The sequence below is a fragment of the Andrena cerasifolii genome, chromosome 8 (assembly GCF_050908995.1).
Source record: "Andrena cerasifolii isolate SP2316 chromosome 8, iyAndCera1_principal, whole genome shotgun sequence".
NCBI lineage: Eukaryota > Metazoa > Arthropoda > Insecta > Hymenoptera > Andrenidae > Andrena > Andrena cerasifolii.
In genome coordinates, this window is record NC_135125.1 from 13,550,236 (window position 1) to 13,568,563 (window position 18,328).

The window sequence follows — 18,328 nt, forward strand, 5'->3', positions numbered from 1 at the left end:
TTCCGCGTCGGGTCAGAGCGGCGCAATACGAATAATGTTTATAATTGCTCGATTGTACAGCCACTCGACCCCCGATAATTCTTCGCGGCGCGAGGCGGGGGGAATTCGTTATCGAGGGAGAGCGACACGCGGGCCAGCCGCGGCCTCCAGAACCGCTCCATACGCGGCCACGAATAATTACTGTCCCGCGTGTGCATCCGTGCAGTTGCGACCGATGCGCTTCGACACCTAGCCATCCTGCGACTCTACCCGCTTCCGCGTACTTTGTGCATGCGTCACGCGCCATTGAGCGGCGAATTACTTTATCGCGCGACGCCATGCGGAGCATTTGGCGTTTGCCGGATCACCTTGCCGGCGAAAATGAATTTCCCCCGCCCGGATATATTTTTGTTTATTTCCCTCGACGCGCCAGGTGCCCGACACCTCGGCAGCGGTCAGGCGTGGCTGGCGCCACAGCGCTTCTATCGTAAAAATTGTAATCACGAAATAATGCGGAGTTATTGCTAGCGAGAATAGATCCGTAGAGCCGCCCTATCCCTGGGACCCCATTCAAAATAGTCTCCAGTAACCGAACGCAAGTCTCGAATTTCCCAAACCGAAACGCGCACCAAATATACCTTTGCCCTAAAAATAATTCCACCCTTGAAATCCGAACGGGCTAAAATCATCCGGAGGATCGACGCGGACCAGGTCCGATGGCAAAAGCTTCGACGCATGGTAAAAGCATGTGCCCGGGAGGGCAGCATGGCGTTCGTAGGCAAGGTTCGTAACAGCGAGTAGTTGCGACAAGCTTTTTACAATTATCCACGGTAAACTATTGCATTGTGCGCCATGTAGGAGCATAATATTTCAAAAGCAACTATTCTCTGTTTATATGTACCACCATACTCCTCTTTAATTCTTTATACCACATTCAATTGAGGACCTTGCAGCAACAGGGATGCAGCTTCATTTTTCACAGTTTTTGAGTTACGACGTGTAATGTATGTTAAAAAAATATTTTCACATAATAAGTAGTAGTTATTGAGTTAATAAGTTTTTATTTCTATTTTTGGGGGAAATATTCTATAATGAAAATATTAAGATTAATATTAGGATTAATATTAAGATTAATATTAAGATTAATATTAGGGTTAATATTAAGATTAATATTAGGGTTAATATTAGGGTTAATATTAAGATTAATATTAAGATTAATATTAGGGTTAATATTAAGATTAATATTAGGGTTAATATTAGGGTTAATATTAGGGTTAATATTAGGATTAATATTAGGGTTAATATTAGGATTAATATTAGGATTAATATTAAGTTTAATATTAAGATTAATATTAAGATTAATATTATGCTTAATATTAAGATTAATATTTTCATTATTGAATATTTCTCTCCCCAAAATATAAATAAAAACTTATTCTGTGAAAATATATATTTTGCAAATAGTGTTCTCAGTATTATAGTCAAAGCAACTTTATAATCAGTTTTTTTCCAATTTACTCCAATTTGATAAAGATGGAGCTGCATCCCTGTTGCTGCAAGGTCCTCAATAATTACAATATTATCACAGTATACACCTACTGGCTCTATTCACCCTATATCCGTCCCTTCGACAGAATTCGTCAGGAATATTACTTGCAAGCCCGCTGTGCCATGCATTGGTCTATAATACGGTCTAGGCTAGATTCTCGCGTAGAGAAGAACGAGAGGGGGCGGAGGGGGGCACAGAGTGTAAAGAGGAGAAGAGGTAAGGGGCGGGGGATGGGGGGCAGAGAGATTCAGCTCCATCTGGTGGAGGTGCATGGTGATATTGGCTCTCCATGCAAGCCTGTGTGTGTGTGTATGGCCCTCTGCGTGTGTACGTGTACGTGCATACGCGCCACCGTCTGTGGTGTGCGTGTGTACGTGTGCTCCACAGCGTAGACGGGTCGTTGACCCCGCGGCGCACTCTGCGCTACACGTATTCCAAACTACACAAAACACAACGTGTCTCGGTAATGCTTTACAGGCCGTTTCGAATTTAATCTGACACTAGTGCCGGTTGTGCATGCGCAATCGTCCCTGCGAAACACGGTGCATATCCGGCGGCCGTGGCCCAAGGGGCGTAGAGGCGACCGGGAGAGGAGGGAGAGAAAAAAAAAGGAAAGGATTTAAGACGCGAGGGGCGCGAGAGAAACGATCGATCGGTTACAAAGCGACCGTAAGATAGTGGGATTGGCCCTTGAGTACGGAATGGTACCCGGGGTGTATCTCGCTGGCTGGCGCGCTCGTCGATTTCGTCGAGCTCACCCTTTTCCACCCTCGCACGCCGCCCGATACCGATTATGGACGGGATACGATCGCCGGGATGGCTGCAACTGACGTCTCGCTGCAACTGCGTTACGTATGCTCTCGATTCGCGGGGAGCATCGGTGGCCTGCTGTATCTGGGGGTTGGGCCTTCGATGGGTGTTGAAGAGGTTAAGGAAATGAGGGATGATCACAGGGAACTCGTACTCTGCCTATTTTTTGCCCTCTCCACAATAGAGTCATTTACTTTCCCACGATATTGTACCGTATGTAGTTTCTGCACTGTGCCTGTTAATACTTTATCCACGACTATCGCATGTGAGTTCACAATTTGGATCTGTTTTGAGGTGTATGTCAAGGAAGTTGATTCTATTTCCCATATGCCACTGGTACAAGTATATAATTGAAGGGTTTTTGTGGTGTTTATAAGACGCAGTTGTAAATTTGCCAAGAATCAGTGAATAGCTCCGAAATTTGTCAGACGTAAGTTTCCTCTGAAAGGTGTAGTCCATAAAGCGTTAGTTTTGATAGAATGATAAGCGGATGGTGATTGGAATATTAGCTAATTATATTGTAGCCTTAACCTTTAGAGGGCCGGGATTTTTTCATTGAAACTGTAAATTTCATTTACATAAAATTTATGTATATATACCACCAAAATGGCCAGCAAAGTATCCAAATTCGTAGGTGGCCACTATAGTGGCCAGTCCAGCCCTCTAAAGGTTAATATCTCGGATTTCGTGTTCATTCGAGTATTCTTTTTAAATGAAAATTAGTTTGGCAAGATGCTAGGGAAGAGATAGTAGGCTACAGATAGTTTGCTGCGGAAGGTGCATGATGAATATTCCGACGCGTGGAATTCCTCTTAATTGGGGCAATTGCTAAATGGATATTGATTGGTAAAATCGGTGGATGTATTGAAATGGATGTTAGTATAATCGCGGCATAGTTTTGATGTTTCGAATTTATCTGATTTGGAGTATTTGGTAAATGAACGCTGATTAGGGAAACGAGAGAGAGATGAACATGCGAGAGTGAAATGTACCTATACCGAAACTGAAGTTATGTTGTAGCTGCCGCTCGATATCCTGACTATTAGCGAGTAATTAATATGCTGAGTTTAATTGGAAATGTTAGAACTAAAGTGGAATATGACAAATATAATGAACGCACAACTTCACAGGAAGTAGATTCTAAAAATTTCGCAATAAGGTTTTTTGAATACATACAGGATTATTGTTAATGAATTTACTATTTCATTTTAGAAATTACTCTGCGCTTATTCATTTAAAAGCTGACGAAAAATTTAGAACTACAAGTCTCTTTCTTTTTCACGATAAACCATAAACAATCAACGATTAAATTATGCGCGTAGTCGAGGCCTCGAATCAATATCGATGCTTTTGGCAACGATTCAAGTATCATTAATATACACGTATTCAAGTATTTTATGTTGTAAGTGTCGTTATGGGGATGGCGTGCTAACAGAATATTATTTATGAATACGATAAAGTGCGAACTCCGCTATAAACAACTGAAAACTATGCGTTGCTAGTTAATTCAGAATTTAACGAAAATTTAAAATAAGGTGTTTCAAATTTCACTCACTCTGAAAACGTGGCAGTAGAATTCCTCGTCCTGCTCTCCCATTCAATTTTAGCTGGCCTGCAACATAAAAAATATCCGCACTGTTCGTTGGATTACAAATAAAAGTTACGGTGGAGAAATTTTAATTCTCTGGCCAAAATGTTTATATTACCAGATTCGCAGAAAGCTACTTGTAATGTGAGAAACAAATTAAATTTCCATGTGTAAAATACAGTAATCTACTATACTGACGAAAGCAATGGTACCTGACATCTCATTGCTTTTTCGCACGAATGCAAAATCCTCGAGGACGTCAGATTTCTCGAAACGCCAATGTTCTCCCGTATACAAAATTTTTCACACCCCCTTCGAAGTGCCCCGTAACCCTTTCACAGCGCGCTGTCTTCGCGCAATCTAATTTTTCTGCGGAGATAGGGGTTCTGATATAAATCAGGGTAGCAATTCCAAGTGGCCTAGCTGTATACACACGCGGAAATAGGATCATTGAAATACTAATCGGCCGCACGTGACTTTCTCTGGTTCGCGCACGATAGTCCCATGCAGCGGAGGCCACTGGCGCTCGCTTTCTATAATTAATCCCAAAACCGTTCGAGCCACGAACGCGTGTGTCAGCCTAAACGGGCAGTATCTAATCTTGCATCTGATTAACCAGGGAAAACGTCACGCTTTGACACCCCTTGGTTTTTAGCTGGAATTCTTTGAGAAGTGGTCACGTCCTCCAATTCGAGTGGGATTTAATTACAAAATGATACCTAATTGCTTCTTTATTTTAGGAAGTTTAAGAGCAAAACAGTGTACTTCGATAAACAGAGCAATTTACAAAAAGAAAGACGAGTATTACTCAGGTAGAAACAGAGTTTTAATTCTACGCGAGGTCAATGGTCATTAGCACCGAAGACAATGGAGAGAAGCTTAAAAATTCGCGTGACCGTGGAAACGGGATTTTCTCGAAACTGTAGCCCGTTGATCGTGGTGCCGCCGTTAATAATAGATCCCGTCGGCATCGAAACCTCCGCGAGCCACGGGGCTCAGAGGAGAGATAGATAAGTCTACCCCTGGACGAAAACAGCTGCTTTCCAATTTCACCGTGACATCGCTGGTGACTCGATAACGAGCCGCGCACGCTGAGCAAACAAACGGGGAAACAGATGTAACCGTAATCGCGGTTCAGCGTCGCCGAGTTTATCAGTGGAAACCACTTTTCCAAGGGGCCCCCGTCAGGGAACAGCTCGTTTCTCCCTCGACGATGGGATTTCTCTCTTGGCGTGGATTTCCTCGTTTTTGGGAGCGATCTCGATCCTTTTGTGGTACTAATTCGCTTGGTTAGTGGACTAACGTCCATCCAGCAGCTTGGTTAAGTAATCTTGATCGTTGCATCCAAGATAAATGGTTGGAATTAGAAACTACCTCTGCTTTGGATATTTCTGGTAATTCTCAAAATCATGTGCATAAAATTGCAAGTTCCTCTTCGAAGAATAAAATATTATAGAATTCGCCATTAAAATTGTATGGGTATGGTCTTTTTTTAGTAATAAAGACAATTAATGATAATATAATACGCGGAAGGACGTGTAGAGTAACTTTGAATTTTCCACGTTTCGAATCTGTGATCTTCTTGGCCCGAGGTACAATTTCTATCGAGAGTCAAGGAATGTTGCAACAATCTAGGAAAGATAGAAGCTTAATTTCTGCTCTTAGTAACCGGTATTTCACGTTACATTCCATACTATGGATATTCCAATTCAAGTATGCCACGTTTGACACATGCATTTGTCGTGACAAAGCGAGTAATTAAGATTGAAGCTCAACATTTATCCTCGCTAATGTACCATCTACGCAACGATGAGTACCCTTCGGAGTGATATTCCCCCTTGCTCTTTTATCACTGCACCGCCAACCTTTATTCCTCGAGATCGATACGGAGGAACCGGTTATCGGAAACGATTTGTCCCCTTATTAGCTCGGATAATCGACGTTTCGCCGTACAAAGCGAAAGTGCTTTGAAATTATTATCTGCAGACGGGGCACAGGTATCGGTGATAAAACCGACGTCGGAGTGGCCTCCTTTCCCCCGTTTCTCTGACCTCTGACGTTCAGTCTTTCAGAAATCGTTTGCGCAGAAATCGACTCGAAAAATCTCCCTCGACTTGTACAACGTAATATGCAAGTTTAACTTTTATACGAAAATTTATATCAAAATCTGAACACACTTCTATATTCAACAATTAAATCTAATTAGCGACTTATAACTACCGTTTGCGCTTTTCATAAATTCTAGATTATTAACATGCTAATTGTTCATCAGTGTGATATATAAAAACCGTTTTGAATTCGATAATTTCGAAGACCCTTCCAAAAATCGACTTCCCTCTTGCAACATCCAGATTGCTAGATCTTAAAAGATGAAAGTCTCGTTCTGTTTGCGATACTTTTTTGTTTGTAAAAAATGGTACTTTTTAAACTATTCTGTTGCTGGTGAACACGACAGTACGATGTATAGAAGAATACGTGTCAAAGGCCGGCCCTGACCGGCAGCACAGTGGCGTGCGGACGACCGTTGGCGTGCACAGCGCAGAAATTGACGGTTAAGAAAGCCCGGCTAAATCGTATCCTGTCATAATTGCTCGTAGTTTAACCTAATTCCTGACAGACGACCTACGCGACCACCTACCGAGCGGCCGATTTCCCAACCGAATTCTAACCCCCTTCTTAACCCCATAAACATTTCGCGCACGATTGTGAGTCCCTTAAGGGCGATTAAAATACAACAGGGTAGTTTTTTAATTGTATTACCAAATTTTACGTCAGTCACGTGATTTACCGATAATGATTCGTGTAATGGCCCTTTTCCTATTTGCTAGTGTTTAAAATCATCTCCAACTGAAAGTGGATTGTGAACATTTTTCAATAATCATATATTAAGTTTGCTTCACAGTGGTACTGACGTGCCTTCATTCAGTTTCACATGTCTAGCTCTGGAACGCAGTTTCTCAAACCATCTTTCTTATCGACGTATACTAGTAACGTTCCCGTGTCTTTGACTACTTCTTTCGCAGTAATATCCCCTCTTCAAATTTGCATAGTAAAATATGCCAAATGTGCTTCTCCATCGCTCCATTTAAAACTGTTGGAATACCCAAGCTACCCAACCTACCCTCGCCAAACTTTGGCACAATATTGAAAGAGGCCCGCACTCGTACTAGCATTAATACCACAGGAACGTAACCGCACGCCATCCACGTTTGCCTCCGCAAAATCCTACCCTCTAAGAGACGATTTAACAGCGTTCCAACAACATCCAACCCTTAATTTGCTCGCGGTGCGTTTAATTCGAAAGTCATTCGAGGGACCGTCTTCGCAGCTCGAATGTAGGTTACGCTCTTCAGGGGAGCGAATTTCAAATAAGGCTCATGCAGGGCCCATTCAGCGGACGTCTGTGGAGAGACCGAAGGGGCGTCCTACCCTCCCGTCGATCAAACTTCCTCCGAGGACCGCCCCTCCTTTCGCCGCCGCGTCCTCCAGCCGTTCGAACGCGGAGACAATCGAACCGCGGAACAAAGGCACTGATTAAAAAAAAAAAAAAGGAGGGTTTAGTCCTTGGATGCAGTTGGTCGCGGGGTAGGTTGTTAGGTTGCCAAGCGACAAACCGTGCATTGACCTACCCCATCGGGTTCGGGCGGGAGTGTAACGTGTACATCACAGCGTGACAGCGCACGTCGTCATGGCTACCGCGTGTATCCCCATAACTGGAAATCATCTTCTTCGATATGGAGCCCCGTCCCGTTACCAGAGAGAGGTTTTAAATGCTCGCCGAGAGATCGCCGCTTTGGCGGCCATCGATCGGCTTCGATGGAACCGACGCGTCCCCTTGGGGGGTGGACTCGTTATTGGAGAGGAATTGGGGTCGAAACGCCGGAGCTCTGAGGTTTCAGGCTCGGAGAGAATTAATATTTAATGAATTAATGATATAATGTTAAATGTGCTTTCAAGCTTGTTTTCACTTGCGGCGATTGGGGAATTGTTTAGAAGTTCATGTTCGAGTAGCCAAATAGCATCGTCGGGGGGCCAAACTGTCATAGGAACTGTTTTAAAATACATCGTATGCAGTAGCAGTAGAAATGGACTATGGAAAGAGTTCTTTATTTCAGTTTCTTTTTAATATCAAAGTTAAAATTCATTGTGTCTCTTTTCCCATCGAGGAATCGTTTACTTATCACGAAGAGGTACCAAAAAGAGGCTTTCGTACTTATCAAGCTCAATGTAATCCCAATTTTTATCCTACTTTTACATCCCCAAGCCTGTGAACACTTCCTCGATACCATATTCAAAAGCAGCTGCACACCAATTAATCCCTACAATCCACAGCCGAGCACAATACCATAACCACCCGCAACAAAAGGCTACCAACTCATCCTTCCTGCATTCCTGTGAATGCGGCCCGTCTTCGCGATGCAAATCCTCCCTCTCATCCCTTAATAAAAATAGATACCCAGGAGTTCTTAAGAGTTGCGTCATCCGCGACCGAAAGACACCATTACGCCCAAGCTTACGCCGATCGCGAGGCAATCGATGCAATTACGGGTGCAGGGGTGCGATGACATTCGAGGGTAGCTGTCAGGGGGTGCTACCTAACCTTCACGGGGGCCAATCCCCTCGCCCGGGAGTCGTCCGTGGCCCGACGAGTTTTCGAAGTCTTTTCGAGCCCTCCTCGTCCCGCGTCCCCACCTGAACCACCCCTCCGCCGCAGCAGCAACCCACCCTGCGAAAGCCAGACACGTGGATATAGCTACGGTCGTATATCGTATAACGCGGCAGACTACCGGTCTGTCGGTCGTAAAACGAGTGCAACGGCACCCTGAGTGCCAGTGCCGCCAGTTATGCCATGGCTGGGGAGGCGGTGCAGGAACGACAGCAGGGTAAGTGTCGTCTCGGGCTTGCTGGACCTTCGAATTGGACGTTTCGGTCTGTTACGCGGGGCCATGCTTCCGGTTTCTTTGTGGACGAGCTAATTTTTGGACGGGTGGGTCGGTCGTGATTTTTCAGGGGGATGATCGACGACTGTCGTGCTTGCGATGAGAAGAAAGGGTTTGGATTGCTCGAGGAGTGTTGGGAAGAGGAAATGAGGAATCATGAAAACTTTCATTCTTCGAGGAGGTAAATGTTTTAGATTTTAGAGTGTTGGTTTCGAGGGAAGCATTTTATTCAATCGGAAGATTGAGTTATTTATATTTAGGAGTGAGAGGAGTAATATTCGATGTGAAAGGAGTAGAGGCAATTCGAAGAGGGAGGTAATATCTAATTTTAGTGTATGAGTTGAGGTGAGACTGTTTTGGAGAAGAGTTCGTAGAGGGACGTTTATCTTTGTACTTTTTAAAGAAGGTGTTGAAGGGATGTTTTTGAAAGTAAATTGTCTTCAGTCAGACGTGATTAAAGTATTCTTCGCATTTGCTATGTATTCTGTTTCCCTGCGATAACAAGTGCACGCAATCTCGTCCGTTGCTGCGCTTAATGCAGCAGCACGATGAAGTAATTGAACGGAACAATAACATCGTCCCGTGCTTTCGCGATGTACCGACTTGTTGCGTATCCCACATGCTGATTTCCATCTATGGAGAAGCAACGTTTGCCTGCCATCGAGGGACAGCCACTGATTGCGGATACTGATTTCTTCGTTCACTTTCGTGTCCCGTTGCTTTCGTTTGAAAATCATCTTGTTTAACGTTAATGCTACTCTTCTGCACTTAATCTACGCACTCTCCCCAAGACACTCCAGCGTTACTCACACGTTTCACAGAGGGAAGTGAATAAGCAAATTTTTACTCGAATTACACTTGACTTAATTACAGGCTAGGATCATGGCAAAAGCTTCAGAATTCCAAGAATGACTCAAAATTTGACACGATCCACAATGGGAAAATTTCGCGATTTTATGGCCAAAACCACAAAAATAAATTTTTCACTTCGACAAAATAAATGCAAATGTCAATTGAAGAATTAATATGAGTATCAAATGCCACCAATTTTACTGTTAAATGTTTTAATACAAAGCTCGTATAGACTCGCAAATGTTTATGCGAGGTTAGACCGATCGCAAAGAATTAATCCAGATTTTCAAGTTGCTTCAAACACTTATATTGTGTTATAAAAAGATCTGAAAATAATTTCAAGGCATGGCTTCAATTCCTGGTGGTGCGTGAGATATCTTTTTCTCCTTAAAATAATTATGTTTCGGTTTTTAATACGTAATTTATACAAATTTTAAAGTAGTGTTTTAGAAATAACCTTTTCATATAAGAATCAATTTTCAATACATAAAATAATTATCAATCCCATAATATCCTGCAATGATTTTCATTCCTATTTTACGTTCGACTATTTTCATTCTATAAATGCATTCTATAAATATTCTCAAATAACCCTACAGCAAATATAATTCGCCAAGTAGTCTCAAAAATTAAATACTTAAGAATCTGTATTAAGCCTCCATGCAACCCCTACCCATCACTTCGCATTAAAACTTGAATATTCCCAACAACGAACGCTGAAGACACGGAGAATCCTCCATACGAATATCAGCCTGATAAAAAGCCACTCATCGCGAAATCCCGGAAAAAAAAAGGAATCCCCGACCGTTCGATTAGAAACGAGCGATCGATCCTCGCAAAAATTCCCGACAGAAGGGACAGCCCGCCCCCGATCAGCCCCGATGTCGATACCCGTCGACGCGTTGCGCCGGCAGGCCGAAAGGCGTTCGAGGCGGGTTCGTGCTCCTCGGGTTCAACGAACCTTGGGGGGTCTTGAGGGAAGGCCGAAGTTCACGAAGCTTCTTGGGAGCACAGTCCCGATTCATTAGCGTCGGCCACGTTCATACGTGTGTTCCATCGCGCGGCGGTGGCGCGCTGCAACCGTGGGCGGGGTGTGTACACGCCGTGCCGTTTTGAGGGTCACGTTCACAGCGCAGCATCCCCCACCCTTCCTCACTCCCGTGACGGGGATGGTCGATTCGGTGGTTGCGCGAGGTCCGGGCCGCAAGGAGTGTGAGGGACTCGCTCGGCGAACTTGCTGCCGCGAGGGCTCGGGAGGGGTGGCGAGAAAGGGTGAGAGACTCGCGGGGCCGGTGGGGTGTGCCGGCAGGGAGGCCAAGAGGAGAACGAACTGCAAAAGCATGGGGTTCGGGTAGCGGGTTGCGGGGGCCAAGGGGACGTAGAGACGCACAGCTGAGCCGTCGGTCGATGCAACTGCACGCGAGCCCCTCCAACAAACCGATCCTCCGCGTCCGTGGCCCGCTCCCTCTCGCTTGCTCTCGCTACCCTCGCGCCTCCTCGCCCTCTTCCTTCGGCTTCCAAACCCCACCACCGTTTTCCAATGCTACCCCTACGCTCTCTCTGCCACCCTCGGTCAACGACCTCCGCGAGGTAACGCACCAACGACTCTCTCCCATCCTCCGCTCCTCTCGCTCGCTCCGCGGGCCGCTCGTCCTCCCTGCTCGCTCCTCGCCGTTCCTCTCGGCCGCTCCGCAGTTTGTTTACATCGCTGCAGGACTTTTAATCGCGATCGATTCGCGCCCCGTCACCGGGATACGCGTGTACGCGCCACCATCCGCGCCCTGGATCGCGGCTAGGCCTGGCTGACCCGCCGATGCCACTCTCGAGGACGACGGTCCGCGTCCGTCCCGCGGAGAAACGGGCCCGCGGCACACCACGGAGCCACGAAGGAGGCTGTGTCTCTTCCGGCCGCCAGGGTCAATGCGTTGCCTCCTCGAAGTTCTAGTTCGCGATCCTCCCCGCGGAGCGTGGAGAGCTGCTCGTCGCGCACACACCGATCCGTTGCAACTCGATGCCCGTGGTACCAAGGTATGGAGAAGTTATTGCGATTTAACGGATTGATTGCCACGAGAATTGCCGCGGAGCTGTTGCAGACGTTGGGTAGGGTCGGTTTCGGGCATGATCGTGCAGCCGGTGTTTTATTGCTGTTTTATCGTGGTTGCAGATAATTGGAATTTAATTACCTCGTATAACGCTGTGGGATACTGAGGTAATTTACTTTACAGTTGTTTCGCTGATGGTCGATGGTTAGGTAGCTTTGTTTGTGGTAAATGAAATTTATTTATTAACTTGCGTGTTATATATTTTTTGAGGCGCAGTTGAAGATTTAGGGTGTCTTTCTTTTTGAAGAACTGTGCTTCTCAGTTCCACTTAACCCTCCGAGTACTGGACTTCGAGTCCTGAGCCTGGGTCTATCCAGACCCTCGCCGATAGCTCGCTAATGCATATTCACGGTCGCTCGAGACCATCGCCGATACCGTAAAGTAGGATGGTCGCCGAGCTCGAGACCTTCACCGATTGTACACACAGTGACGATCGCTCGAGCTCGAATCAGTCGGTTTCGGATTAGGTACTTACGTTTGGCTATTTGTTGCGCATTTATGAAAGAAATAATCTTGTGAATTGTAAAAAAAATTGCATTCACTCAATATTTATACTATCGTCATTACATGTGTTGCACAAAATTCTACGGGTTTCTGTGGAGTGGTTCTTACATTTTGAAGGGTGTTTATTATCATTTCTTACACAGTAGCAACATCTCGCAGGCTTGTGACCTCCTACTCTCGTTTTTTTGTTTATAATTTTTCTCCCCGTTGCTTCTATCGCCCTCGCTATATTTACCGTTAGACCTCCTTCCTGATTTTCAAATTGCGTAGCCCGTCTGCCAGTTTGTCCGTTGCCTTTATTTCCTCTCGCGTGGCGGAATCGTCGAAACGAATATACCTGAGTAAAACATAAATGTAAATGCAAGTGTGGATGTCAGTGAAGATGTAAGCGAAAGCCATCCAAAATCGAAAGGCAAGAATAATAAAAAAAAAATAATAATAATAATAATAGTAATAATAATAATAATATTAATAACATACCTTAGGATATCTATGAAACTATCACGCGACATTGTTGCCGTATAAAATTGCCGAGAAAGTGCATCACTAGTTTTCCACAGGTCCTGCTTGCGTTCTCGCGATTCTCTGAACCGTCCAATCGGTAGCAGAAGCCCAAAAAATGCATCCATTTCCATACGGTCCACTGGTTTCCAGTTTTTATTCGGCGGCACACTCTTATTTGCCTTCATATTAGTGAACAAAATGACGGTGTGGATGGTTTCTTCATTTATGAACAAATGAAAACACTCATCCACTGTTCCGACATGCTCACTTTTTTTTCTGTTAGTGAACAGTTCCGCTGGAGGTATTCGACAGCACTGTTATCAGGCGCAATGTAGCTCCAGTGGCGTCCAGCTACCATTTGGTTCCCTGGACGTGATGCTGATGGATGATCTTCGTCGGATTCGGAATCTTGCTCCTCTGGCTCAGCGCCGCTATTGGAAGCACTTCCACCATCCGATGATTGTTCACAGTCGTGCGCGTCTTCATTGTCTTCCGCAAAAAGTGCAGATTGCCCGTCGATTTAACGCAGACATTGTATGCACACAAAGTGAAGCAAACGAAACAACGATAACACGAATAACAATGATAACAACAATAACGATAATAATAATAATGATAACGATAATAGCAATAAAGCCAACAAAAATAATAGACACGGGCAAAAACTCAGGAAAGCAGCGAAGCGTCGTCGTCAACTATGCAGTCGCGAATGCCACTCAGCAGCGCAGTGGTCGCGAACTTCCCATTGTTGCCCCCAAACAGTCACCGGAAAGGCCCGGTTTATATTTTTATATAATTTAGTTCGCTTGGCCGCGACTGACCCACACAGCGCCGTCACTGTGTGCGTTAGCGCTCTCAAGCGATGGGTCAAAATTGATCCAGGCTCGGTATACGAACGAATAGGTTTTACTATTCACGCGTGGAGCACTTTCTATCGCGAATACAGTTTGCGAAATGCTGCTGGTGGACGCAAATGTAGGCCACGGAATTAGAGAAAACGGTAAAAAGGATACGTCATGGGCAAGTTTACCTCCAAAATTGTAACGAATTCAACAGTGCACCAGGTCTACAATTTTAGCGTAATTAAACTACTCTGTTACTGGAACGAAAGCAGTAGATGTTCGGTAGATTACTTTGCCAATAGTAGCAGTGCAAATAGCACTTCTCTCTCAACTTCTCCTGCAAAACAGACCCCAGATGTCATATATCCAAAAAGCACTTCCCCTCCTTCGCTGCTGTAGACTCGCCCCCTTGAAACATTAACATGCATAATGCACCCTGTTAATAAATTGCTTGTACTATACATTTGCGCCGCATTTCAACGCGGCACCAAAAACTGACGAAGTGTTCGAAGCTAGAGAGACCCAACTCCCTATTTCAAGCAAACACCAACAACCCAAGAAATATTAGTAAAACTCCTCGAAAAAACCCTTGAAACGTGCAGATTCGATTACCCTCCTACACCGAAGTAAAACAGCTATCCCGACGTAGGCAAGTGTTGAACAAGGGGCAGGAATTAAAACGCGAGCAGGGGATAAAAATAAAACGTCCCGCGGGTTATGTTCTCAGGGCTGAGGATTCGAGGCTCCAGCCGGCCGTCAATTTCATAAAAGTGTTCATTCGTTTCCCCGAGCGGGGGTTTGCAGTCCAAGGGTTCCGCGATTCTGGCCAGAAATGGTACCGTAAATACGGCGACCCGTCAAAAACGGACCACGGTGACGGACTATTCCTGGTGGCCATCGTCGTCTTTGTGTCTCCGTTCGCTTCTTCCTCGAGATCGAAATAGTAGCTGAGGGCGTCGACTAACGACGGAAGAGCTCGATTGATGCCAGCAGAGGTATCCTCCGCGGGCATGTCAATTTCGATGTCTTCCCTGTCCCACCCCTCGAGTCTCTAGCCTCGTCCCAGTCCCTCGCTCCTTTTTTTTTTTTTACCCACGATCGAAAATACCAGCACTAGACTTTTACCGGTCCAAATAAATTATTTCCTTTGTCGGGGGGTGGGGGTCCCGCCGTGGGGCGCATGCCACGGCCAAAGGAGGAGGATTAGTCTCGACGCTGGTAAAATGGGGAAATAATTAAAATTCGAGGACAGCCTCGCCTCGCGGGAAGAAAGGAGGCCTGGTACGCGGAAAGAATGAAAATCCTCGTCGCAGCGTGCAACGACATCCGCTTTTTGACGCCTCGCGAGACCCGCACCCTTCCGTGGGTTACTTATCTTCGCGTGAGACATTTTCGGCTGCTCAGCGAGTATGGCTCTTTTGTTGACGCGTCACATCTTGCCTCAGAGGTTGCTCTTTAATTTATGAACCAGCGTTCCCGGCCTCTTTTCGAGAAATGGAGGGGAAGAGATTAGGGTGGATTTTTAGAGATTTGGTGATTTTGAAACCTACTGTAATTTGTATGAATGGGTGTGTTTCATAGGGGATGAATTTGTTGAAACAGTAAGCAGACCTGCGCTGACTTCCTGGAAGATGTAATTTCATTTAAAATAAGGATAATAATAACATCCGTGAACTTCATTATTCCGTTAACAGTTAGGGACGTTCGCGTCAGTAGGAGTGCTCTCGGAGCTGTGTTACGTAACGTCGTTATTCCAGCGCCCAGCAAAACTTCCCCAATTAGTCCCGTAATTGTTTTCAAGCAAATTAGAAAAATCGCGCCTCGGCAGGGTGTTGTAGGTGAATGAAAAATTTAATTGCTTACAGAAGCGAAGTTAATGAATCGAGGCTTCGGTTTCAATGGTCAGAGGTCTGTGAAACTTGATCGTTAGATGCCTGTAGACATGTAAAACACTTCGTCGTGAAGCGAGTAGGTAAAATTATAAGAAAACAGAAACAGAACCTTTAGTATTGATTTCCTAAGCAATATTCAAGCAACTTCCTCCTTTGCCGGATCCTCGGTTCCCACGAAACTTTGCTATTTCTCCAGCGATCTCCAGCATCGCAATCCACCGCCAGCTTTTCAATCGAAAGACCAACTAAATTACAATTGAACCCCCACTAGTCTCACTACATCTATGCTCGTTCTCATTTACTCGACGATTCGCCTATTCACAGCGAAAAGCACACTCGCCTGGCTGCTGCATTTCTACGAAGCGCCATTACGCGATCCATCCTCGAACAACATTTCACAGAGTCAGGATAGATGGTCATTTTCCTCGCGGCGAGGAGGGACGCAACTTTGCCGAGTTTCCGTACAGATCGAGGCCCCTTCGACGCAGGAGGACGTTAAGGGAGAGATGGTGAAAAACGCGATACGCGCCTCGCTCGAGGAAACTTCGACGTAATGCCCATCCCAGACACGGGGAAATCGTTTTTCTCTCGGTTCTCCTGACCGTGCTCCTTTCTGCTGGATTATTGTCGCGGCCGAAGACGCTAGTAGGTTTCTTATCGCTGGAACTACTGGTTACAAAGCTCGATATAATGATCAAGTGCAGAACACTGTCACTTTGCAGAAGGCTCGACTGCTTCGAATTAATTTCTGTTTAATACTAGAACCGCCGAAAGTTTAACCTGCCTAAAACCGCCAGCAACGATCTAGAGACGCGGTAGCGTCTCGACGCCAAGTAGACGAAAGACACCCTGTATATGTCGACTGTGTCGCTACCGCTTATCATTTACTCGTCGTAGAGCTATTCCAACCTAACCTGGCACTTATTTCATTAGTATCTCATCACGCCTGCAATATTTCCTAAATTTAATGGTATTTTTCTTATGTAAACCGCATATAAGCTTTCGAATAAGACTGAATTAAAAAAAATCGGTCCACGCATGACAGAGCCTTGCCCAGGCTTTCAGATAATTTGTCACTTTAAAACTCTGACAATATTAGTCCATTTTCATTATATTGCGTTTTAAAATAATTCCAAGATCATTCATCGACATCGATACGTTTCCTCTCGCAAGTTTTCAAATAATTTGTCATTTTAAAACTCTGACCATATAAGTAAGCTCATTTTGATTTCACATCTTTTTTATATTCTAATTATTATTATCTTCTATTCTTTTGTGATTTATTTGACTTCATGTAATTGGCGTAATTTTTGTACTTTTTTGAAGTTTTTTATGGGGATTGTATTGACTATCACTGAAGCACATAATATAAATCTCTACTATTTACTTCAATAATTTTTACGTACAAGTAACGTAAGTATATATTTGCTTAAATTTATTAATATAAATCAGCGTTATAGAATATTATCCATGAAAGATTAACTACTTTAAGGAGAAGTCACAGGCACATGTGTTTAGTTGCAAAAATAAAATTCTGAGGACAGAAAAATTAAAAATGGTAAAAATCACCTGTGCGGCGATTCTAGCGTTAACGAGTTAGTTTAACCGAGTAGTCTAACATTCACAACCAAATGAATCCTTAGAGTACGATTCAGAAAGCTAAGATTTTTAATAAACTAACGCTTAGACGTCAAAAGTTCTATCATGGAAGATGATAGAATTTAAACTGCCTCGACGCACCATTGCGTTACTCCGTGGATGGAATTGTTGGGATCGCGTGTGTTCGAGGTGAGTCGCGAGCGTGGCGTTGGAACGCGATCAAGAAACGCGAAAAGGGCTGAAGCGGACGTTTAAACGCGTCCTACCATCCGTTTTCGCCGCGATCCTCACCGCGCAAAAACCTCGGAACCATTTCACCCTTTCTCCTACGGCGAGCCGGGCTATCTGGTGCCCTGACCATCCCCAAGCTGTCCTCTTTTCTCTGCGATAGAAAACATCTTTCCGCTCCAACGGGCCCTCCCTTCCTCGCTATCTCCTCAGCTATCACGCGAACTTCGTCATCGAACGGAGAGGGAGGGAGACCTCGGAAGCAAGACGAAGAGAGCCCAAGGAGGGCGGGCGGTGCAAGGACAGATCGTGTAAAAAGAGAAAGCCCTCGAAGCGGTGGTGGTAGAAGCAGGATAGATCGGGAAGGGGTGCAAGACTCAACGATGCAGAGGAGTGCATGAGCCGCGGGACGGTTGAAGGGGTTGAAAGAGTAGTAGGAAAGGAAGAAGTTCGGAGGGGGTGCGCTACCGCGTGGGGTGGGTGAGAACGGTGTGCATTGAACCCAGACCGGTATCGAGCTGCCCACCCAGCCATCCCCTTTCTCCTCTCTCTCTCTCTCTGTCGATCCTTCTCCCCGCCCCAGCACACAGAAAGCCACGTACGCGCGCACACACACCTATCGATGTGGAGTGGAGTAGTCGCGGTGCGCCGCTGTTGCTGCCGGTGGCAGGCGCCGCTGCTGATGCTGATGCTGTCGGTCGGTCTGCGGCCCGGACCTGCCTCAACGCGAGTCGCAGTGCGCAGCCAGGGAGTATTTACTATTTTCGCGCGTGCGCAACGCCGGCCACCCCCTGATTCATGCCAACGCGCCCGGTAGGGGGGATGAGGTCGAACGTATAGACGGGTGGATGGGTTCGGTGGTGGCAGGGATGACACGCGGCCGAACGGGGGGCCGGAGGAGGCCACGAGGAAACGGGGGAAACGGGGAAACGTCGCGCT

The 18,328-nt window shown here is 45.5% G+C and overlaps 1 protein-coding gene and 1 long non-coding RNA gene across 4 annotated transcripts in view; one reads left to right on the plus strand and one right to left on the minus strand.

Moving 5' to 3' along the window:
• Window positions 1-18,328, plus strand: part of Hr4 (nuclear hormone receptor 4) — a 185,004-nt gene that overhangs the window by 43,535 nt on the left and 123,141 nt on the right. The gene's annotated exons all lie outside the window — the stretch shown is intronic.
• The window catches only part of LOC143372680 (uncharacterized), a 138,212-nt gene continuing 123,614 nt past the window's right edge, over window positions 3,731-18,328 (minus strand). The window contains exons 4-5 of one of the 2 annotated variants that reach the window (XR_013086329.1): window positions 3,894-3,950; window positions 3,731-3,826 (exon numbers count right to left, since the gene is read on the minus strand). This is a non-coding gene — a long non-coding RNA (uncharacterized LOC143372680). Of the gene's footprint in view, window positions 3,951-18,328 lie in introns of both variants that reach the window. The other variant, XR_013086330.1, reaches the window with a different exon arrangement.